Below are 25,336 nucleotides of genomic sequence, written 5' to 3'. Positions count from 1 at the left end.
GGTTCAGCAATGTTTTGTATCTGCTGGAATGGAGGTAGCAAGAAATATCTGTTTTGCCAGAATACTCCACGTTTCTGCTGTTCCCTGACCACCTGAAACCCAGAAAAGTAAACGTTGGGAGTAATAATACCTATACCTGGCATACTTTATTTTCTTTCTGGAAGCAGTCACAGCATATTTGTAGGTGAATATTTCTGGTTTATGTCTTCTGTGAGTATTTTTATGTTTTGGGTTTTTTTTTTTTTCTATTGCACAAGACAAGTTTTGGTATTCTCGGCATTAGTCAAGGTCTGAGCAGGTTTTTAAAATATTAACACTGAAAATGTCAGATGGCTGAATTACAAGCAGATCATTCTGTCAAGTACATAGTTATAAAGTATGCTAAAAGTACCAGCTAATCTCAACACAGAATGTAAATTCAGTGGGGAAAAATTACTTTATTAGGAATAAATTTGAGCATTAGGGATGCTGAGGTGCAAGACAGAGAGAATACTACAGAGCAGCTACCATAAAGGTGTTAAGATGGCAGGAATTTATGGACAGCAAGTAGTAGTTTGTTTTCTCACCGCTTTTCAAAAAAACATTATTTAACTATTTACTAAACAAGGTTTTAACAAGCATTTACTTCTGAACTTATGCACAGTACAGTAGATGGATGCTCCTCATTATCCATAGTAAAACAAATCTCTATCACTAAAACATTGTCTTAAATAACGTCTTGAGTAGAGCGCGTCATGCTGGGGCTGCGTGTTCGCAGTTGTACTCGGTCACAACTCATTCTGGACAAATTTTATTTAAAACATCTCACCTCATGTTTTCCACACGCGCTTTACGTGTGCTGAATGCTATGGTATTGCTCTTAGAAGGACGCAGAGGAAAAGCATTGACTTTGCAGGGCTCATTAGTTGCCTAAAGATGCAGACAAGTAACTAGGGGCATTTTCAGAGTGCTCGAGTGTCTTTAGGCAAGTAATGAGCTCTGAAAAGCTGGCCTAAGCATTTTACTTACTGCTTACTTATTTTATTCCACTGGGTCAACTAGCTTCATCTGCATCTCAAATTGATTTCTATCCTCCATTTCCTCCCCACAATTTTTTCCCCCCTCTAGGTTTATACATGGATTTCTCCAGGAAAGACCAAAACAAATTCCACATAGGTAGAATAATTGATTTCAGGATTCCTCACTTGTGTCCCCAACAATATTTTCCAAAACAACAGTATTTATAACCAGTGAAACTCCCAGGAACATACAAGTGTCACTTTTGGATTTTTTGTTTTTATTATTTTCTATTCAACTATTCAACTCTGATGCAAGAAATGTAGCATCTTGTATCTTTAAAAGATGGCCGTCTATACCATCCTTATTCTCATGAAGTAGCACCTTAGAGAATCTTCCCTCTGGTTTAAGTGTTTGATAGCAGAGTGCTCTAAGAAGCCTGGTGGTATGGTTGGCATACCCTGCAACATGGAAGAACAAGTATAATTTTTAGAGTTGTCTTTGGTTTCAGGTGAGAAAACCCTGATGTTAGGGGTCAAAGCATCCCCAAAGATTCCCTTTTCAACCAGCTCCAGAGAGAAATCTGCTCTTCACACAGATCACTGGCAATCTAGACATTTATGCTAGGCTTCACTTTGTAGAGACTAATTACGTTTTGGATTTTTTTTTGCCCTGAAACCTAGATTTTCTTAAGCTATAATTTCTCTGCTGCAGCTTCAGCAGCTTCTTTTTCTAACCTTATATCCAAAAGAGCTAGAATAACCTGTAATAAAATCTGTCTCCAGTTGCCTTTGGAAAACTATTGAATAAGTTTAATGGCAGTAGTATGGAAAACCACACCACATGTGCATGATGGATAGCTGTCCTCTACTGGTCTTACACATGAAACTTGGCATAAAACTTATTGGCCAACTCAGCAAGTCTCACCAATAAAGACAGTTGAGCTTTTCAGTGACCTAGTACATCACAAACAAAATTATATGTCCTAGGGAAGAAATAGGACTATTCAGAAAATTCCCCTCTCCTCAGCTTTACAGGGAGCCCGACAATGCAAAGTCTTCTTATTTCTAAAGTAAAACCAGAACATTTCTGCTATTTTCTAAAATTTCTGGATGAAACTTCATCTACTTTACAGGCAACCCTCATAGCTTGGATTCATGGTGAACTAAGAACTCCTTCGGGGGAGAAAGTCTGTGCTGAATTGCTACCCTGCCACGATCAGACTTCTTCTGGAAATTAACCTTGCTTTAGGTGTTTCCATATTACTCTGCAGCTTGTAGTGCAGAGATCAAATGTCAAAGCATTACATCGCAGCACAAGTAGATCTGGAAGACTAAATGTTTTGATCAGAACTAGTTAGTGGTTGCTAATAATTTTGAAATGCTATAAATATTTATGGTAACTTTCTCTTCTACTACATTACACAATCATATGTCAGTACCAAGAATAGCAGTGTGGTTTTGGACTAGCTCTCCTTAAACTGTTCCTTTCTGTACTCCTGGACTATGTGGGACTACGGATAAGAATACCAATCTGTGTAATACACATTTTGTGATAAATCCTGCATCAGGATGCACAAAGCCATTTCCTTCTGAATTTACTACTTTAAAAAAGCCCTTAGTGCAAAGTGAGGAAGGAAAAATTCTTTCAGTAAGTAGTTGGTAGTAATTTCTTCTGAATTCTATTGACAGAGCAGCAGCATGATAACACTGAAATAGTTAACAGATACATTTTCTTTCTCAAAAAACCCCATAGTCTTCCACACACTATCCTCAGTTTCTAATCCCATCTGGAAAATAAGATTACTCAAAGATTACTCAAAGAAATCTGTAATCATCTGTTACTAGAGACCTTGACAATGCACAACGGCCTCGCTTAGAATTTAATAAAACCACAGAGAGAATTAATTTTTCTGCTCAAAAGAACAGGGTACTCTTGTCACACATGTTAAAGAACAACCTCGGTTTTGGTGCTTCAGTGTCTTGCAACATTTGGGACAAAAGGTTTAGAAACCAGGATGCGATCAGCAAAACAAGATAAATTGCAAATGTGCTAAATTCTATATGCTTTAAAAAACTGTAGAAAGAGAAAGCAGTGAGAAAGAAGTTAGTAGGATTCCTCTCTACATGTTTAAAAAGTGAGAACTCGCGTCTTTTTCACATTCCATAATTTGAACAAAGGCGACGCATGCAAATGCTCAGATTTTTGAGCGTTATTTTAATGCATGCACTGGAAATTTGGGTAAAGGTAAGAACTGAAAGAAAAAACAATAATACATTCAGCAAAGACAAAAATACACTGTTCCTAACAGCGTAGGCAGAACTGTAATAAAAGTGGGAGGCAGAACTAGTAATGAAATGGGCACAGGGTGTTTCATATAACTTTGGTCTTTGTTCTCAGATAAACATTCCTGTGAGCACCATAATCACCGGTATCATGCTATCTAGTAAAACCAACCTTGTGATTAACATCAAGTTACGCTCTCCTGGAATTCATCTCTTCCATGTCAAATGTTGTTTATACAAGAATATAGTGAATATTTCAAACATTTTTGGAAAGCTATTGAAAATTTTCAAGTAAAATATTTTTTTTAGACAAAGCAAAAAAAGATTTCTAAACAGAATAAGAACAAACAGCATCTGATAGTACTAAACAACAAATGCCATCATCATTATTGGTCAACAGATGTTCAAAAACAAAATGTGAATTTGAAGTAAGGCTCAGGGCACACACAGCACCCTATTCGCTATGGTGAGGGGCTCTTTGCTTTCCACTCGCAGTGCCGGTGAAAATTAAGCTGTGATACAGAAACAGATCAACTCTAATTAGAGAGAGGATGTTTACTTGCTGAATTTGTCAATATATTCTACAACCATTGTTTAACGGCCTGTTAAAATTTCAGGGACAGTCTTAAGTGACACGAGATTTTGCAAGGGAAACAAAACGCCAGTTGTCCACGCAACCCCGGCTGCAGCTGCGTCAGGAAATCCATTTGCTAGAGGTATTACCGCAAGTAATTCCCACTAACACAACGGCACTGCAGATCACACTGGGCCCAAGGGGAGGAATCATTTACTGAGTTTCAGATACCTGTTATAAAACTCTTTGTCAGGCCTTTATAAATCCTACTGAAAGTATGCATTGTCCAACAACCCTCCGCTGCACCACGTCAGTCACTTTACATCTAAAATACCAACTGCGCCCCTGGATATGCAATTTCAGACAAAAACCACCAAGAATTACGACTTGGTACTTAAGACACAGAACTAGCTTACAAAACTACAATAAAGAAATAACACAACGGCACTGCAGATCACACTGGGCCCAAGGGGAGGAATCATTTACTGAGTTTCAGATACCTGTTATAAAACTCTTTGTCAGGCCTTTATAAATCCTACTGAAAGTATGCATTGTCCAACAACCCTCCGCTGCACCACGTCAGTCACTTTACATCTAAAATACCAACTGCGCCCCTGGATATGCAATTTCAGACAAAAACCACCAAGAATTACGACTTGGTACTTGTTTAAGACACAGATCTAGCTTACAAAACTACAACAAAGAAATATCTTGAAAGTATTACAAAATGACTACTCCCATTATTGTAAATAAGAGCTCACATTAGTGTCACTAAAATATCAAAACAGGGAGTGTGAAGACGACAAAGCCTGAAAGAGAGATGATGATAATTCTCATCCTGAGACCTCTTTTCCTACTCCATAAGAGCTGCTTCTCAGGTACGTAAAATAAAAAAAAAAAAAATTAAAAGCAAGTTACATTTCTTTTAGTTTAAACTGGGATATTTAGGACTATCAAGCAATACCTCAACTGATAAATAGCATTGCTATTTGTAAAGTTCGTTTTCCCCAAAAAAAACTTCATGCACCGTTGGATTTCTTCTGTGCTGTTTTATACGTACAACATTAAGAAAAAGGTTATTTGAACCTCTCCTAGCAAGCTGATCTTACTTCTAAATAGCTTATTTGGACATCTTCTGGCTTCGAGCAGGAGGAGAATGAAAGTTTCTACACTTCCCTACTTCGCCTCGATATATCCTGAAGGGAATATCTACCTTTTCTATGATATCCTGGGGGTATTTTGCAAGTTTTCACAAAGTTATATTTAAAAGGAAGGAATGAAGGGAAAAAGAGGCGCACTGGGGAGAAACTAGAATTAGAGAAAATGACGTCAGTAGAAATGGAGACTAATGGAAAGGGAAGCGAAGGGTGTGCAACTTGCTCTGTTTTCCGATTCTCACTGTGCGCAATTCCTTACTGAGGGAGATCAAAAACTGCAGACTCTTACAAGGAGCAAGGAAACACTGATGCCTTCAGACTCACAGATGGTTTAGGTTCTTCTTCATTTAAAATAAACGTCATCAATGCTGGATGTAAATCATCTCCTTGTGGGCAGGAACCATTACAGAGATGCTTAGTAGGGAGACAAATCAGGGACTTTTACTAGTATTTAACAGTACTAGTTGCGCACAGGGGAGTACGGATCCTTTACTAACATACGTCAGGAGAGATTTTCTGATTTTAGTTCCCAGACTGAAGAAGCTGAAGTGGAAAGTAAAAATAGCTAGAAAACTAGTCTTCAAATTACTCAAATAATAACATTTTATCAGAATCCATAACAAGAGAAAAAAGAAAACGTTTTGGCGAAAGACCTAGCTGCAAAAGGAGTGGATTTGCATCACAAAACACTCACCCTCTAACAGAGTGAGAAACGGGGGATCGCTGCGAGGGGTGCACAGTAACCACGGTCTCGTCTCTACTTGCAAGTTCAGCTTGCTGTTAAACCCCTCTTGCTCTAGTTCTGCTTCTCTCGGAAAAAGCTACGATACTGCTTATAACGGTGTTCACAGTGTCATCTCAGAAAGCAAAACAAGAGATGTTTATTTGCCTTTGCCTCACGTACGATAAAGGAATAATCTAAGAAAGTGTGCCTCTCCTTTAATGACAGGACCATGTTTTTACTACGTAAAATAGAGGTCTGGCGTCTCCTTCACGTGGATGGCACTGGATCACTCATCTGTACAATTAATAGCCTGTGAGGAGACAAATTTACATTAAAACCACAGTAAGTTAATTGACGAAAGACTACGTGGGAAAAGAGCACACGTTTCAAAATGAGTGTTACTGAGCCTGAAAATTCATTTTAGTATGTTGCAGCAAGGAAATACTTGTTCATTCCATCATTTCTGCTTTCCTTCCACTCAAGCAGACATTCTCCATCTCTTGCATAAGCCTCACGATGTAGATAACACCTCATTTTTCAGAGCACCATCGTTATGTGTCAGTACTGTTTCAAAAATTAATAGAAATAGTAGAAGTTGAGAGAGTGGAGAAACACGTCTCCAAATTCTTCCAAGAGCTTTTCCAATATTGTGAGAATCAGGGCAGATATCTATTAACTCAAGCGCGCAGCAAAGACCATAGGCCCCGTAGAGAGGTCTACTGGAGAGCAATACGGTTTAGACCCAATCAAGTTGGTTGTATTCACAACCACTCAAGTGTCAGAAACTTTAAAAATACAGAACTTCTATCTGCTGATAAATAGCACGGTCTGGGTCGTGCCTGCACAGCAACTGGTATGGCACACTACCATATCCAAACCGCTACTTCCACCATGCTGTCTAGTCACGTGTCAGTGCACCGCAAGATTTTAGGAAGGCATTTTCTGCGTAGGACGCAGCGCCCAAAGACCAAAGCACACAGTAACCTATTGCCAACACTCATGAGAACTACAGCCCTTAGGAAAATATTAAGCCATTGAGCCTGAGCTACAGTGGGTGGCTTTAAAGAGTCAGTGCTTATTATCCTGTAGTGTTCGCAGGGGATAGAGAAGTGGTACATGGATATTACAAAAACATAAGGTGTCAAATATTTATTATACACAGGACAAGTGGACTTGGAAACTCTGCAAACTGGAGCACAACAGCATTATAATAACTCTAGTTCAGTCATTTAAAAGTACTTTTTAATGGTCATAATTATTGAAAAGCTTTGAAGTGCCCTTTGAAATAGAACGTTACCTATTAAACTACATTTCATAGGAAATGATGTAACAAAAATATTAAAAGGAGTAAGACAGAAATCTTACAGAGCTGAAGGCACTAGCTGCTAAGATGCATGACAAAAAAAGTAACATATGATTAGGCTAAATCTTAGACATTCTCAGGCCTGAAGAAAAGGCATTTCATTAACTTTGTTGTCTCTCTGGCAAAGCTTTCTAAACTACAAAAAAAAATTATTCCAAGCTGTTTCTCCTGATCCAATAGTATAGAATGATTTTACACATAAATCCCAGTAATTAAAAAGGAATAAAATTTTCTTTCTGAATTAAAAATCAGCAACCTACCACTAGTAATACTACTCTAGCCATCAAAATAGCCATCAAAAAAAGTATTTACCACATCTTTATCTGCTCATGTCATATAATAATGTATTTTTCTTTAGACAGAAATCACAGAATCACTAAGGTTGGAAAGGACCTTCAAGATCATCAAGTCCAACCATTAATCCAAACCACCATGTCCCCTAAACCATGGCCTGAAGCGCCACATCCACAAGTTTTTTGAACACCTCCAGAGATGGTGACTCCACCACCTCCCTGGGCAGCCTGTTCCAATGCCTGACCACCCTCTCGGTGAAGAAATTTTTCCTAACATCAAGTCTAAACCTCCCCTGGCGCAACTTGAGGCCATTTCCTCTCGTCCTATCGCTGGTTACTTGGGAGAAGAGACCAACACCCACCTCACCACAACCCCCTTTCAGGTAGTTGTAGAGAGCGATAAGGTCTCCCCTCAGCCTCCTCTTCTCCAGACTGAACACCCCCAGTTCCCTCAGCTGCTACTCATAAGACTTGTGCTCCAGACCCCAAATAATTCCTTTTGAAAAAAAGTACCCTTAACAGCACAGGACATTTTGAAGTCAACCTTCCTCCAAGACACTCCCAGGTAGCATCTTCAAAATTAAGGCATTCTACTTGTGACGATATGTTTATTTCCCAAGGTATACCAATTACCGATGTATCTTCGAACTGCAACTGCAAAAAAGTTTCTTCTAAAAGCATAGCAACTCCAAACGAAACCCACGATAACACCACTGCCCACAGCAGCCCTGGAAGAGAGCTACCTTTGCTCAGTCCTTTCAGAAATAAAAACTTTTTAATCACCTGCAGTAAAAAGCATATGGAACCTATGTGATCGGCACCGCTCCCCTGCAAGCCTGAAGGGACGCACGCAAACCCCAGAAAGGGAGGGGTGAAGAACTCTCCCTCAGCTCACCACGGCCCCTGGTTAGCTCAGCGAGGTAAACAGAGAGCAGCTCTGTATCGCCTCCTGAAATATAGAAAGAGCCTTTATTTTGTTTCCTATTCTCACCAGCTTTTAACAGTATCTTGCTTAACTTCCCGACCAGTTCATTTTGTCTTCCTGTACTCGGTCTTGGAATTCAATTGGAAAAGTCGTCCTAGTGACGTGCAAGGACAGAGCCTCAGGTTTTATATATTCAAGCAGAAAATTCAGTAATATGGAACACTGAAAAGACATTTCTTCCTACCTTTTTATAAAGATGGGAAAACTTACATTTTATTTTTCCATGAGAATATTTTCCATAATTCCAATAATGTGGAATTACATTATTGTGGAAAAACATAGATTTTATAGATGTTCCTCTTTTTAAAATTAAGAATAATGTCTAGCTCATAAGTCCTGAACATTATGAAAAACAGCTAAAATACTATAGGCTATAACCGTTTCATTGATTGTTTTTACTTTGTCCAATTAAAGAGTTTAAATTTGGCTGTAATGCAAGCATCTCCCTTATAGTACACAAAAATTCAAGAGCATCGATCTAGAGGAGAAAGAGCTACAAACTCCAATGATTAAAAGTCATTTTACACAATTTATAAGGTTATGGAAAAAAACAATTGTCCAAATCTCACAGGAGAAGGAAGATGGAACCACAGGATTTTATGCTGCAAAAACATCCTTAAGGTTTGAGTTTAATTTTTCCTTTCTCATTAGAATTTTGTTGAATTTAATAACAGCGGAAATAAAATTATAGTTTAGAACCATACATCTGGCTTAAAAGATGTGTACTGAATCAAGAGTGCCTTTTTCTAATGCTTTCCAACTCTTGCGCCTAAGGAACATTTGCAGGATTTCAAGGGCTGGAGATTTCCCTTGTGCACCTTTCCAAAGGCGAAAAGCATCTCTTTTCGAAAAGCATCTCTCACGGCGCGCTTCCCAGCCGATTTTCCCAGCAGGTAGTTACAGACAGTGGTCACCCATGAGGCACCCAGTCGCGAGTCTTCCTGGGGCTCCACCGCCAGCCAGTGTGAAGCCAACAAAAAAGTTTCAGGACTCTCTCGGTCCCTGCTGTGACAGTTCGCTGCTGTTTATTTCTGGATTAAGGAATCTTATTCCTTAAGCTGGAAAGCAGCACAAGCAAGACTTTCCTTTTTGAAAGGAGACAAACAGGATGAAAGAGTTTCCCTTATTACCATGAGTTTCAATTTTGAGAATACCCTTCGAAACTCATTTGTTTTGCAGGTTTGGGCAGGAATGTTTTTGAAATCCAGAAAAGTTTAACAGATCATGACAGAAACATACATTATTCATTTGTATGACAGACGCCAGGATTCAGAGACAGGTCAAGACTTCTCAATAGCATAGACATCATACACGTTTTGCCATGCCAAGGATTTTGTCGTTATCTCCATAGCAAAAACATCTCAGTTTTGCACTAAAGACAGAGCATGTATTATGAGAACAAGAATTTGCAGATCTTTAGGGTTACTAGTTACAACAGAGAACTTTTGCTGCTGCTATGCTGAATTTCAGGTGAAGGAAAAAGTGGGAAGAATACGTATCATTTGCAGAGGAGCTTGAATGAATGTCTTGAGTCTTGGTGCATTAATGAGCACTATGTTTGAAAAAAATGAGAAGTGGAAATAATCTATTCACAACAGCTACCATTCAAGCATTTTTCCATCTGATTTTCTAATATTATTTTTGAGTATGTCACTGAAATACTGAGGATCTGCTGCTGTGAGGGCTCTTGGACACACACCTTACACCTTCTACCATACACTTTGGCCTCTAATCACTCTGGTGTTGAGAACGTTACCTCTAGTCTAGAGTTAATCAGCATAGCTCCAAATACGAAAGGCTTTGCAAATATCACTAAAGTGTCTAAATTAAGCTGTCACTGCCTTACTAACTACATTGCAATAACAGACAGATGCTTTAGAACCTCCCATTGAAAGGAAGAAACATAGCATGGCAGTATGTCTGAGTTTTGTTTTCTTTTCTTTTAGCTGTATCTGTCATGTTATATTTTGTATTTGCTTCATGAAGTATTGGATGTAAAATAGATGGGCTACATCTTCTCCGGGCATAGTCTGTATAAGAATTACTTACCTTAAAATCAGATGTCTAATAGACTACTTAATATACTCTTTCACTGTCAAAATTACAGTGAAAAGAGGAGGAAACAAAGCACCATCAATTTTTTTTGTCACAAAAATGGCATGAAAAAGATTAAAATTAACTGCATTTTGAAAAATATAATGTCAAAGTGCTCTCTGAATGTATAATTTATGAGATACACAGCTGTTTTCATTTAGCTTGAAATAAGGCAGAAACAGCTTTATGAAGAGAAAAGAAAGGGCCTTATAAGCTACAGTCTGAGTTCTTCTGCAAGATTAGTAGATCTTAAAACTGGGGTGGTAATCCACTGTCTACTGCCATTAGTGGAATGAGTTACCAGCATTCACTTATTTTTCTACTGAAAAATATTCCGTGTTACGCTGAAGTATGAAAAAGCCACTCTGGTAGATGCAGAACTACTTGTAGCTACTTCTAATAATTCAAATTTAGAGTGTCTGTTTAACACAGTTATTTTGACTTATTTGCTTTCTGAAACAGAAATATTAATGTACATTACTAAGATGCAAATTTAGACATAACAAGGGATAAAGTAATTATTAGGCAAGAAAAGTGAGCAACAGAATGGCTTTGCTAATAGAGACTAGTCTGATTTGTCTGCAACTTATTTCATACGTGACCTTGAGGACACGCAGAACATTTAAGGATAAATATGTCAGCTAACTCTAACACATGAATAACACCACAAAGTTGCTGTCCCTGGCTTGAAAAGACCTGGTACTACAGACCCACTTAGGTGAGTATATTGCAGAAACGTCACCGCGTGCTTGTCCTGGACCTCATTTCTGCCCTACACGCTGCTGGCTGCACTTGGAAACAAGGTGTGAGCCAGTGCGGACCTTTGGTCTGACCAACGTTGACCGCCTCACATACTAATGCTTTTGTACTTGTGAGGATGACAGAATGAAGTCTCTGAGAGCAGCACAAGGTGTACACACACCATAGGAAACATGCAGATGTTCAAACACCTGTTTCACCATCCAGTTCATCTCCAGAACTTTTTTTTCCCCTTTTCTTCTTCTTTTATTACGGCAGTCTCCTTGTTTTGTCAACCTATTATCTTAGAAGATTAAAACACAACAAAACTTATCTTGTTCTCAAATATTTCATTTTAAAGTAGGACTGCCCCAACATGATTCTGTCATCTACCCCTCAATGTTCCCAGAAATATTTCTAGGAGTTATTTTTTGTTAGCTCATTGCCATGTATTCCTAGCCATTTGAATGGCAAACATGAACACAAATGAGGAATGTGACAACTTGAAGATTTACTGAAAGCCACATGAGAAAATTAGAAATTTACTTCTTTCTTTGGTTGAAGTCTCTGACTAGCAAGCGAGTCCACATCTATATTTCTCAATAACTGGAAGCAAGAATAGAGGACATAACTCCTAGCCTACTGAAAATTACAGCTGCAATGATAAGTTCACTGAATTACTTAATAGCACTTATAAAGTTACACTGGGGGTTGGAAAAAGATGGAAAAGGCTTAGTAAAAAAACAAAAACAAAAACAAACCCAAGCCTTAGTAACTTCAGAAGATAAAAATACACTGTCAGTTTTAAGTTACCTGTTTTGAGCCAGGTTGCTAACCCTTACTTGCACTCCGTGCATCGGTTCAAGGGCAAGCTTCACTCTGGAGCACAGAAAAACTTGGACATCTAGTTCCCCCCAGCCCATTCCAGCTTTCCAAGCGTATCACAGCAGGTTTTATGGCTTACATGCACTTTTTGCTCCCATCACCCCGGTACAGCCCTATGGGTACGCCCATCTGCCCTAACTCATCTCTGGAAGGCTACTCCCCTACAAATACTCTTAAAAAAATATTTGCGATACATAACAGCACCATATACATTGATTTTAACTCATAAATTCATAACTGGGTGTTTACACAGAGAAACTTAAAATTACTTTTAGCTACATAATGATTATCTATTACAGAACCACTCATTGATCCCACACACAATTATACCATGCACTCAGTATGACTTCTGGTAAAGACTTTACTAAAAGTTTTCTCATCAATCAAATAAAAAGTCCAGTGATGCCTGTGTTATGAGGAGATAAGAGTACTGATTGTTTATCACAGACCGCAAATGTTTTTTGCCTAGTACTGCTTAAATCAACGAAATAAATTCAATACATTTTTAAAAGCCAAAACTAATTTCCAAGAAAGTTCATCATCATGAAAGTGTTCATTGATACAAATAAAATCATATTGGCAAATTGATGGGGTAAAGACACTGGCAAAAAATGTGAGTGTATATGTACATCTATATAGACACTATGCATACAGACTATGTATATGTGTATGTATTTTGCATGTATAGTGTATAGAAGCTTGTGTGTATGCATGCATCTTCAACAGATTATTATCTCTATTTTTACCTAGAAATTTGGCCAAATAACGGGGGACTGATTTTGCCCATTTCGTTTCGCATTCTGAGAAATTTCAACTTAGATTCCATTTAAAGGTTTTATAAAATCTGTCCTAATTCCAGAGTACTGTTTCTGAAGGCTGACAAAATCAGCAGCTACCATCAGCAGATGAAAAGCTTTATTTTCTCAAACAGAAATTATATTTTAAAAAAGAAAAAGGAAGTATTTAATTTGTTCGCTAGGAGTTATCACCAGGCTTAATGCAAAAGAGAGAATTTCTTGGCAAGTCTCCAGGTAGGGGAAAGAAAAACAAAACCCAAAAAACCTCCATGATTTGAACACGCTATTTTGAGTGGCAGCTAAGAGGTTACTTTGCTCAGGCTTAGTATACAGTACAGAGTTTCAGAAGTTTGGCTCTGTTTTCACCTGGCTCTGGCACGCAGGGGGAAAAGCACATTGTCTTTCACTTCTCCTGAGCTGGCAGGTAGCCACTTGGAGATATTTGCTGTTTGGTGTTCAGTGGTCAGCCTCCAGGGTATGTTTCCAGTAGAACATTTTGCCTCAAGTAACAATTTTTGTTAAATCAATAACTTCTAGCAAAATACAACTAACAGCCAGCTCCTCTACTGTTATTAAGGCTGAAGTTCTTTTATATGCTTTTAAATATTTCTTAAATTCCATGCTAGTCAGCTAGAGTTGGACAAAAATTAAAAATTCCATTTTGAGTTTAATTTTTTTTTTTTTTTTTGATCTAGAATCTGGGAACAGCACCTTTCACTTGAAAAGTAAAAACTCCAAAAGCTTAATTTTGAAGAACCTGGATGAAACTATTTTATGAAACCACTAATGTTAATGCTGATGTTCAAAAACGAGAACGTCATTTCAAGTGTGTCAGACTGCAAGACAATTTTCTGTGCATTTAGTAGCAAGGGTCAAAGTGCAAAATATCTGATCTTCACTTCAACTTCTTTGTACAGAAAAGGATAGAAATAGGAAACACACTTTACTGCCTTTGATCAGTACAACTTGACAAAACTAAAGGGAATCAAATGGAACAGCAAAGTTCATATCACATTTGTGGGGAAAAAGTATATAAAAAAATGAAATTGATGATATAACTTCCTTATAGGTTACATACAAGTAAATTTTTAGTTCAAAAAGTTTAAATCAAAATTATTTTGCTAGCTCAGCTTCACTTACAGGTTTTACACCATTGTTCCAAGTAGTGAACATGACCTCATATGCATGTGATAAAGTTCCAGGGTGGATATTATGACTACCACCCAACATCTTCCAACGTGATCGCGTTCGCCAAAATAAGGGTAGAGTTGGGGAGAAAGGTTCAGAACCAACTTGAGGCTATAAACCTTCCCCACTAGAAATGGAGGGCTGTAGCAAACCTCACCAAATTTCAGCAGATGTGCAGAGCCCCTTGCCTTGACATCGGTTTCTAAATGCAGAGCAGGATGCCGATTCAGTGCCGCACCGCACGAGTAAACCAGGCTCTGCTCCACCTCTCCATCTACAGCGTGGCCGAACCCAGCCCTGGTAACAAAGAATCTGCTAAGAAGATAAAAGGTAGCTAGATATATTAATTATTATATAGTTAATTTCTTAGCGTTCCCCAGGTGATGTTACTGCTGGATCTGGCCATCTGGAAGGGTACGGGGCAAGAAACAGTGGATTCCCATTATTGCATGTACCTTCCACGACGGGCGAACAGGCACCGTGTTCTCAGCATGGTAAAGGCTGAAAAAACCATTACACTCTGTAGGAGGAGGAGAGTCTTACCAACAAACATTTTAACTGTCTATTATGCAGTTTCTTCACAGTTTGTAAACATAGCTAGGCAGTGCTGCTGGCAACTTTGATCATCATTTAAAAATAAACAGACTCATTAATGTGCCCAGATGAGACTATATAACCCAGGACCTACCTACATATAACAGATAACCATTTCATAAACAGTATCCCTATACCCACAACACCATGCCAACTCACCTCCCGAGATAAAAGGGAGAGTGGGAGATGAGCTAAAATGAAAAGAATTGGCCCAGCTGTTCTGGCCGTTCAATTCTTAATAACTGAATCGTGTCAATGTATTATTTCATATGGAAGTAATTTATTTTTTTTCTTCTAAATAAACTTGTGCATCAAGTCTTTCAAAAGCCAGGACATGGCTGTTTTCTAAACAGGCATATTCTTTTCCCGGTTAAATTAATGGGATTCTTGCCAGTGACATCAAAACAGGAAGATCTAGACCAGTATGGAAAACTATTCTTACAGAACTCATACGAAACACTAGACTTTAGTATAGTACACCTGTGTGGAAGGCTACTGGAAAAGCATCAGAAAATATCAAACACAATCTAAAACACAGACTACTAAAAAGCAACTGTGAAAGTGGGCTAAACTTCAGCAAATGTTTTCATGATTCTGCTATGCCACAACTTCAAATATTTAACTAAATTAACTGCTTATACAGAATATTTAGCTTTACTTCCATTCACTAAGTCTTGGAAGCATTTAAGTACATACTAACTTTACATTAGTCCAGTGCACTCAGTAGGAATGTCACTGGCACAGCAGAGATAATTTTCCCCTTTAGCTTTGCCAAGACTTCTTTTATCTGTACGGAGAGGAAAAGACATATTCATGTCAATGAATATCTGCCTGAGATTTGTATCTTAATTTTGTGGCTCTCAAAGCAAAGCAGCAAAACCCAAAGCTAAATCAACCTTTTTTTTTTTGTACTGTATATAAGTATTAATGTGCATGTATATATCTTTTTTTTGGTCATCCAAAAGAAGGGCAATGAATTCCTTACATTCCTTATCAGATAATTAAGGCTACGCATATCTGCAAGTCCAAGTACTGCCTAGTTAGCCTACCATGTTCTGCCAGTTAATTGAGTTTAATCAATTTGTTAACATATATTTAACTGTCTTCACCTCCAAGATGCAATTCTGTCACTCTTGCTCGAATGGAGCATTAGACAGCTTTTTGAAACTACTATCATGCACTCGCACCTAATTTCTAAAATGAACATACAAAAAATAATCAATACCAGTTGGGATGCTCTGTTGTAGACCAATGGTCATTTCATTTACTCATTAATTTAATAGGATTGTATCATTGTAAATTTACTGGTGAGCTACCTACATCCACCGAAGAGCATGAAACAGGCACACGATCCAAAAGAGATCTTGTCAACAAAAGACAAATGAGTGGAAATCCCCCACATCAGTATTCTGCTTGACTAGATCTCAGTATATTCTGCTCTGCAGAGGCGTAAACAGACAGGGACAACAGTTTTTCAGTTGCCAGTTTTACGGCCCTCCATGAAATGAGGCTAGCATGGGTTGACAGGCGCAGAGAACTTGACGCTCATTACGTTGGCATCCTGCGTATGCAGTCTCTTGGCAGAAACTCTCGCAGCTGCTTTGTAAAACACAGGCTTACTGGTCTGTCCTCCCAGAATGATAAAAACCAACAAACAAACCAAAGCAAAATGAACACCCACCCACAGAGAAATCCACAAAACCAACAAGAGAGAAGAAAGAAAACCCCACCTCGTTCTGAGCTTTCCCCTCCTCCCCTAAAGGCAGGCAAAGAAATAGTATACTTTGTCCTTCTGTTTTTGGTGTTCTTGGGCTCTTAAGCCACTGCTGGCCGTGTGTGAACGTGCAAGCTGGGTAACACATAGGACCCAGATGCATGACCTAATTGAAGAGAGTTATAACTAGTGGACGTTATTCTTCTAAAGACAAAGTGATGTTGAAGAGATATTAATACGGTGAACATCTGTGGGAGATTTAATCCACTCATCCTGTTATTCTAAAGGGAGCTTTATCCATGATTTATGATTTCTTTTTTAAACAAGCCTTATAAATATGCATAATAAAGCAAAGAAGAATTCAAGTTCTTTCTAGCATCAAAAGTACGATTAGAAATAGATTTATCCTTCAGAGATTCAGAAAGCCTTTTATAAATATATTTTTTCAAATTTCTGAGCTTTCATAGCTGTGCAGAGAACAATCTTGCCTCAAAACAGACTCCCAAGACCTGCAAAAGCTCTCAATAGATGGATAAATTAAGTGCTTAAAATATTTTTAAACCCTTTAGAAAAAGAAAACATATATTCCTTTCAGCATTTAGTAAGAATAAATAACAAACCCCACCCACAACTGGAATTTCAAGATGCAACAAAGAACTTTGCACTATTGCAGGAGGAAGCTGGTTTTAACCTCTGATCACCAGAAAAACTAGATTATTTTGCTGAGACACAGGGCACCAAAAATTTCCGTTGCAGCACGTTGGTAATGAAATCACATCAACAAACTACCTGTAGTCGGTATTAACTAGTATATTACTTAGTAGTATGTTTTAGGTTGTCTTAATAAAGATATAAGAAAAAGTAAAATCACCTGATTTAATAAAATGTCTTTAATATTGGTCAGCCCAAAGTCTTTTAGTACATAGAACACCTCATTTAATGAAGTCACTTCTGCACAGCCTTTAAGAAAATCTGTCAAGAAAAAAATTGAAGTAGGAAAAAAACCCCACCAAAAGCAGACAACCCAACCGTTCACAAAGCACAACTGCCTATCCTGCCCACCCAAACTGGATTTGAAGGTCCGCTATGAGAGCACAGAAGAGAACGAGGGAACATCAGTAAGATGCTTAAGAAAAATAATGGAAATTATATTGTTCCACCATACACGAACGCATATGAGATCATTCAGTCTGTAAATACATGAGCTCAGGCTTGTAAACTGTTAGCCATCTATTTGTACGAGGCAGGAAAGAAAGGAAAAAACCCCACAGCGTGATTTAGGTAACCACGTTATGGGTGGCAAATTATGAATAGCAAACACTTCAGGCAATAAACAGTGATTAGCTGCTGAGCAATTCAGAATTTGAAATATGTTGTATGGTGCTGCAGAACACAAACTGAATACGAAGGAGGAGAAAGCAAATAGTGAGCTTGGGTACAGGAGCAGGTTAGCCCCATGCAAGTCTGTAAAGTCAATCTTCTTTCTACCCATCCTTGTCAAGGCTTCAACAGAAGCATCTCGTTGAATATCAAGTGCTACTTTCTAGGAAAGATGTGGACCAGGGGTAGAAGAGCAGTAAGTGGTCAGAGGTGCTAACCCCATGATCCATGTGAAACAGTTGCACAAACAATGCTTATTAAATCACGGAAAGACGAGACGAGATGCAGGGATAAGTTTTATCCTCCGCAAAATATTGCCACAGAGAAAAGGGAAATTAAAGTAAGTGCAGATAACTTCTGTGATAAACGTAGAAGAGACAGTTGTATGTGGCAGCAAGAAAAGCTTATGTTAGGTATAAGCAGAACTTTTGAGCTGTAGCTGTTGTTAAATACAGAAAGAGGTTACCTAGGAGCTTTGTTAAGATCAGCTTGGACAAACTTCTGTTGGAAGGGGTTTAGACTTAGCTGATCCCACCCAGGGGTAAGCAGGTGAACTAGCCAGCTTTGAGGTCTGTCTTCTGAACCTAATTTGTGATTTGCCTATAAAAAACTGCAAGAATATTTAAAACATATAAAAGTCATTATTCAAGTCAACCTATTCACTACAAACATGATTTTGTTTAAGTCAGGTGAACAAATACCTGCAACTACACGGCTCCAGCACCGTGTTGGCAGTGAGCATTATCACTATATGGAATGGTTCTCCGGATATTAGTATCGGACTGCTTTAAACATGCCTAGCTGTCGGTGACGTCATGTCAGGCAGAGGAATATGCAAGCTGTAATATGAACGTTCCCTCAAAATCAGTCTTACAAACACTGCGGGTGTGACAGCAGTAGGACAGGGAATCAAGGCAGAGTTTTGACTGTGGCCGGATCTCATCTTTAACTCTGCATCATCAACACTGCTACATGCAACTGAAATACTACACGCTGCTTGAAAAAACACCCAGCTGCTTGTTGCTATGTCACCTCAGCCAGCAAACCATCATCTTAAGGCAAGCAAACCACAGAATTATACTGTTGTTCAAACAGATACTCAAAAATATTTCTGCATAAACGTTTGTGCATCTAGATACTGTGGTTTCCGAGGACAATCGTTAACGGTCTCGCAGGCAGTTGTTGTTAGTTAAGTATATGATTACATGAATATTTCTTGGTGTTTTGGTTAAGCCTGTGGGACGTTTGTTTGCTGCTCCTGAAAATCAGATTACTGGTGATAGATATAAGGGGTATTGCCCTAAATTCACCATCATATGTAAACATTTTTAACTCTGTTAAAATAAAACAGAGTTAAATTAACATAATTAAATTAACATAATTAAGAACTGCTGGCCTTCTACTCAGAAAATGTGATCTCAGCTATTCTCCTCCAGAAATTATATATAGAGAGTTGTAAGGATTAGCTTACCACAAAAGAGATTTAAACTTTGATTTTTAAGCTATCATGATTAACCCTTTTCTATTCCATAGTCCAAAAGTCAGAGGTTCTCAGAAGCATCTTATAAAATACTTCTATAGAGAATATATAAAGCACAGATACTAGGGAAAGTCTCCACTTATTTGTAGAACTGAGTCCAGGCCTCAGACTATTTGGATTCTGTTCTAGTATGTCTGATTAGACTGCTTATTCACACCAACTAATAAAATCAAAGGAAGGTAACACCAGAATAATCAGATAAGCAGAAATATAAGGTAATAATATAAGGTAATCAAGCCCCAGAGTATTGCACTTCAATTCTAATTAAGTGCTAAAACCTTTCCTGAGTAGATTGTCTCTTAATGTGGTATTTTACGCAAACTTTAAACTCATATACCTGTCAATAACTAACATCGTCTGCTAAGATATATGCTTTACTGCCTGAAATACTGTTTGCTTCTAAAACTAATGTTTATTAGTATTAGTTATTTTTGACCATTACTGAAATCTCATTAAAGGCATTTGAAAAGAAATGCTCCACACAAAACCACAATACCTAGAAAAGGACAGAGGTTCTTGGGCAAAAGGTGGCTAAAGAGGTGGTTTTCTAAGTTGTAATTGATTTGAAGAGTTTTATATGTAGCACAATATTTTGAGATTTACTAAAATAACAAATTTGATTATCAAGCTTGTCTTTAAAAGAATGCAAAACGAATTAAGGTTTCTGTTTTACACCCTTGATGACTACTGGAATAAGACTATTTCTTCAAGTTAAAAATAAGTATTTCAATATTTTCAGTTATTTATAGATCTAGTTTTGCTTGAGAAGAGATACACACATCTGTAAGAGGAAGAGTTGCTCATTTCGCCCAGAGAGAACTATATCCTATAATCCTTAAGGATCAGATAGCAACATTCTTCAAAATCAGCTGTTCCCTTTGACTTTCTAAGGACTATTCTTGATAAAAAACCTCCAATTTTGTATGAAGAATACGCCATGATTTGACCTCCAATTCACTTTTTAGCATCATTTTGACACCAGCTCTCAAAATAAAGGCAAAGAAGAAGAGACGGTAGTTTCTCAGTTAAAAATAAGCTCTTTTAAGGATTTAAGTGCCTTAAAGTTACAATGGCTAAAAATTTGGAAAGGAAAAGTATTTCATTAGAAGCAATAGCAAGAACCATTTCAAATTACCATAGGAGAGACTGCTTCCCAGAGCCAGTGGGAATTCCTCTCCTATGAGGACAGGCTGAGAGAGTTGGGGTTGTTCAGCCTGGAGAAGAGAAGACTCCACGGAGGCCTTACAGCAGCCTGCCAGTACTTAAAGGGGGCTTATAAGAAAGTTGGGGACAGACTCTTTAGCAGGACCACTTGAGACACAAGAAGGAGTAATGGTTTTAAACTAAAGGAGTGTAGATTTAGACTAGATATAAGGAAGACATTTTTCCACAATGAGGGTGGTGAAACACTGGCCCAGGTTGCCCAGAGAGGTGATAGATGCCCCATCCCTGGAAACATCCCAGGTCAGGTTGGACGGGGCTCTGAGCACCTGATCTAGTTGAAGATGTCCCTGCTCACTGCGGGGGGCTTGGACTAGATGGCCTTTGGAGGTCCCTTCCAACCCAAACTGTTCTATGATTCTATGATAGCTGTCCCCAAAACAGTCTCTGCTAATATCACTGTTTAATTACTGCACAGTTACCAAAGGTAAACACACTCACAACTAACTTACAAAACATATTAAATAATCACTACAAGTAAGCATGTTAAGCCTCCTTCTAGTAACACTGTAATGACAAATCACGTGAGTGAAGTTTGCATTACATCTTCGACCTTTGATACTTTGGTTCAGCAAGCTATTTAAAGGAGATTACCCAAGGCCAGATTACATCATTAATTTTAGCCCTGCTGATATCAGTGAGCAGGTTAACCTTAAATCCATGTGTTTATGATTAAATTACTTTTCCTTAGGCATATATAAAATTTACCATACTTAATGTTTTGCTAGCTGATGATAAATTCCTGGGAGCAAGAATTGCAAATGGATCCAAACAGCACCTGGTACGATGAAGATCTCATCCCCTGTAAACATTTGCCTTTTATTCTGTATAGTTTTCTAGTAAAAATGATTAACAATGTAAATTAAGAATGAAAGCATTCAAACTGGAAAAAAAAAAAAGATCACTGGTTTCTTTCATCAATACACAAAATATCCAGCATTTTCCAGGAAAATATAACACCCTTCACTAGCCTAAAAATCATGACAGTATTCTAGGAGAAATTAATGACTTTCCAAAAGATGAAGTTAAGTCTTTTGGATTTGAGCTGTTGACTACCTGATCATTTTACAGAGCTTCAAATCTACCTCCCATTAACTTACTTGAAATAAGAGCTGACAAACAGGCAGATTGGAAGCCAAGAGAATCAGCTTTACCCTAGACACTGAAGAATAAGCAGCAAACTAATTAAATAAAAAACTAGAACCTATTGGTTTAAAAATAAAGCTGAGTGTCTTACTTTTTCCCCCCCCATTTGTAAGTATCATGAGACAAAGCACAGAAATCTTTTTTTACCTAAACCAAACCAAACGAGCCTTGCTGAGAAGGCGGCACTGTAACTAGTGCTACTTTGGAAGATGCTGCTGCTAAAGGCTCCAGCAGCAATATTTCACGTAGAAGTTGCTGGTATAAAATGACGCGGTTCTGCTCACTGTTTGCACAGAAAACCCTGTGCCGGTTACAGTGAGATAAGTAAGTACATGTGGATGCTGTCTCTTTAGGAGCCCATGGGCTAAATTCACAAAAGCAGAAGTTTTTACATCTGAAGAATTTTTCATTTTTTCCCTTTTTCCTTTCCCTCTGCTCTTCAAGTCTAGTAGGGCCCCAGTCCCATTCTGCACGGTGGCAGCTACGCTGCCAGCAAATGCAAGCACTGTCCTTTCTTGCAGAAGGGATTCAGGCTGGAAAGGAATAGGTTATCAGCAGTGCTGTTCTCCGCCAGAAAAACCCAGCTCTCCAACTTGAAGGGATGTCGGTGAAACTTGCCGGTGTCTCTTCGGAGACACGATGACCAGCTGTCATTCCTGTCACGCTCTCTTTCATACGCTTCTCAGTCAGCTCAGTGCTCCCGTTACTCTGTTTGGTAGAGAAGGCAGCAGAGGCACCTCCCAGCACCATGACCAAGCCCTGTACGAGGAAACCTACCAGGCAAAACTACAGTAGCGTATGGCTGAATTCATTCCAAGACATGTTTCAAAAATCGGCAAAAGCATTGAGCGTATGTAGTCATGAAACACCTTTGGAGTAATTGGCAGCATTTATCTTTGGTGCTCTAGGATCAGGAATTCACCTCTGTGTGCTCCAGGGTTCTATTTCTTGGGTTTGCTGTGCACCTAACTGTAGTTCTTGGGCCATTAGATCAAATATTTTTTCACTTGATTTCTTTCCTCAATTAAGTTAATAGCAAGTTTTGCTTAGAACTGCTGGCACAAGGCGTAATTAAGATGACAAAACAATTTTAGAAAGTTACTGTAGCTGTACTGTATGTGGTTAGAAAATTAGTTATCCCACAAATCAGAGTGCCCATCAAGTATTTCTGGATTGCCTACAATAATTACCATTTTGTTCTCGCAGCTGTTTTTTCCAAACATAACATTTTGTCACTGGTGTTCTAATCATTAACCTTGGAGGGTTCCATGTGTGTTTCCTCCTGCTTTATCATGGGAAATAACGAGTACTGAAAGCGTGAAAAGAAATAACTACTGGTAATGACAACTATAGAGCCGTAACAGCTTTCACTGACTGGTTTAAGTAACGACTGAAAGATTCTCAATTCGGTCTTGTGAACGCAGTATGTTTAAACATTCAGTAATACTTGCACAAAAGCACAGTAGTCCCAAGGAACCAGCTATGGCAAATCTTCACAGACCAAGTTTCATCTGGAGCAAAGCAAAATCATTAACAGCTTCCCAGTTTAATTTGTATTTTGTCTTTTTATTATTTGAAATTCTGTGATCTGTGCTGCTCAGCTCCTCCTCACTAGTCTCCAAATACAGCTCTGGTGCTGCTGTGGTTTAACCCGGCAGCTGAGCACCCTGCAGCCCCTTGCTCACTCCCCCCACAGTGGGGTGGGGGAAGAGAATCAGAAAGGTAAAAGTGAGAAAACTCTCATGGGTTGAGATAAAAACAGTTTAAGAAGTAAAGCAAAAACCACGCATGCAGGCAAAGCAAAACAAGGAATTCACTCGCCTCTTCCCATGGGCAGGCGGGTGTTCAGCCACCTCCAGGAAAGCAGGGCTCCATCACGTGTAACCGTTATGCCATAACTCTGAACATCCCCACCTTTTATTGCTGGGCATGATGTCATATGGTATGGAATAGCCCTTTGGTCAGCGGGGGTCAGCTGTCCCAGCTGTGTCCCCTCCCATCTTCTTGTGCACCCCCAGCCTACTCGCTGGTGGGGTGGTGTGAAAAGCAGAAAAGGCCTTGACTCTGTGTAAGAACTGCTCAGCAATAACAAAAACATCCCTGTATTATCAGCATTGTTTCCAGCATAAATTCAAAACATAGTAAAGAAAATTAACTCTATCCCAGCCAAAACCAGCACAAGTGCTGAGTAGGTTCATTCCCAAAAGGCACTCTCCTTATCTAAAACCCACCATGTGTGCATTTGTTATAGACAGTGTGAAATCCTTGTTGGTATGTTTAAACCCATTCAACATCTGTGAGCATATCTGTAACATTTTTTATATTCATTCTGGATTATTATATAGGTATACAGATTCTGTATTTGCCTCAGGATGCAGCCAATGTATGCGGTTGAAGAGTCATACTATGGAAGTCCATTACCAACAGGATATTCAGGATTCAGTCAATGGGGAGAATACTAGAATCTGAGGCAATTTTAAGGCCTGTTTCGACAAAAGCAGTTGATCTTTCTTAGATTAACATAGCCATTGAAAGACGAGAAACAATTTGGTTTTTGAACAACGGTAGAGTGAAGTCCTAAGAAGAGAACCTGTTTTCCTTTTGTGTTTAGAGAGGACCTGCACACAAAGAATGCTATTATTAATAGCCAGAATTATAACAGTTGCAGACAACTGGAAATTCTGTGTTGGAATTCCTTTATGGTAGAAAGCTTCCTCTATGCAAAAATCACATATCCTTGGCCAGAAAATTTTTTATTTGCTGTCAAAAAACACAAGCCCCAATTTACATTAGGCCATTCATTTACATTCTCCCCAAATGTATCCTGTCACCTGAAAAAAATCTCTTTCAAGAAAGTTAGTTGGGTTTGTTTGTGTGTTGCTTGGTTTGTTTGGGTTTAAAATAAAACATCCAACCAAAAAAAAGAAACATCACCCAAAAGACAAATTTCTGTTCCAATTTGGAAGATGCAAAATTCTTTTTCAGCAAAAGATTTTTCCTTTCCTGGACACTTATAACAATCATACAATTACTTCCCTTTTTAATTTTCTCAGAAAACGATATATATCAATTCAAATCTTGGATTTCTTGACCATGGTAAGAGTCACAGGAATCACATCAAGGACAAAAAGATTTTGACTCTAGTCTACCCATCTACCTTAGCCTAATCGTGAAAGCAAGGAGGAAAGTTTGTCCCTGCTATTTCCAAATACAGTACTGAGTGCCATAGGTGCCATAGAGGTTTTAACAGCTCAGCCAAGCAGAAACAACATTAGATTTCTTTCCAACTTTATTAATTTCAAAATATTTCTCAGTGAGATCAATACTCTGACCAGCTTTTTTTTCAATTCAAATATCATCTGCAATCCAATGAAAGCTCTATATATGTTTCTAACGTGTTTATATGTTTCATAACAACAGATATATCTGTCATAAAATGATCACCTTACAAAAGTTATGTTCCAGTAAGAATTTCTGTGCAATACCTGAAAGATTCAATTCCTCCTTCGGTGGAGATTGCGACTTCAGTAAGCTGCTTCAAACTTAGTGCATCTCCCAACCTGTTAGAAATTATCTAAAAATCCGTAACTAGGTTCCATGACGCAAAAGAACTTACTGATTACTGTTACTCTAGTTTCACAGAATCACTAAGGTTGGAAAAG

Source organism: Phaethon lepturus, unplaced genomic scaffold, assembly GCF_000687285.1.
Source record: "Phaethon lepturus isolate BGI_N335 unplaced genomic scaffold, ASM68728v1 scaffold18606, whole genome shotgun sequence".
NCBI lineage: Eukaryota > Metazoa > Chordata > Aves > Phaethontiformes > Phaethontidae > Phaethon > Phaethon lepturus.
The sequence above is the reverse complement of the archived record's forward strand: the minus strand, read 5'-3'. Positions refer to the sequence as shown.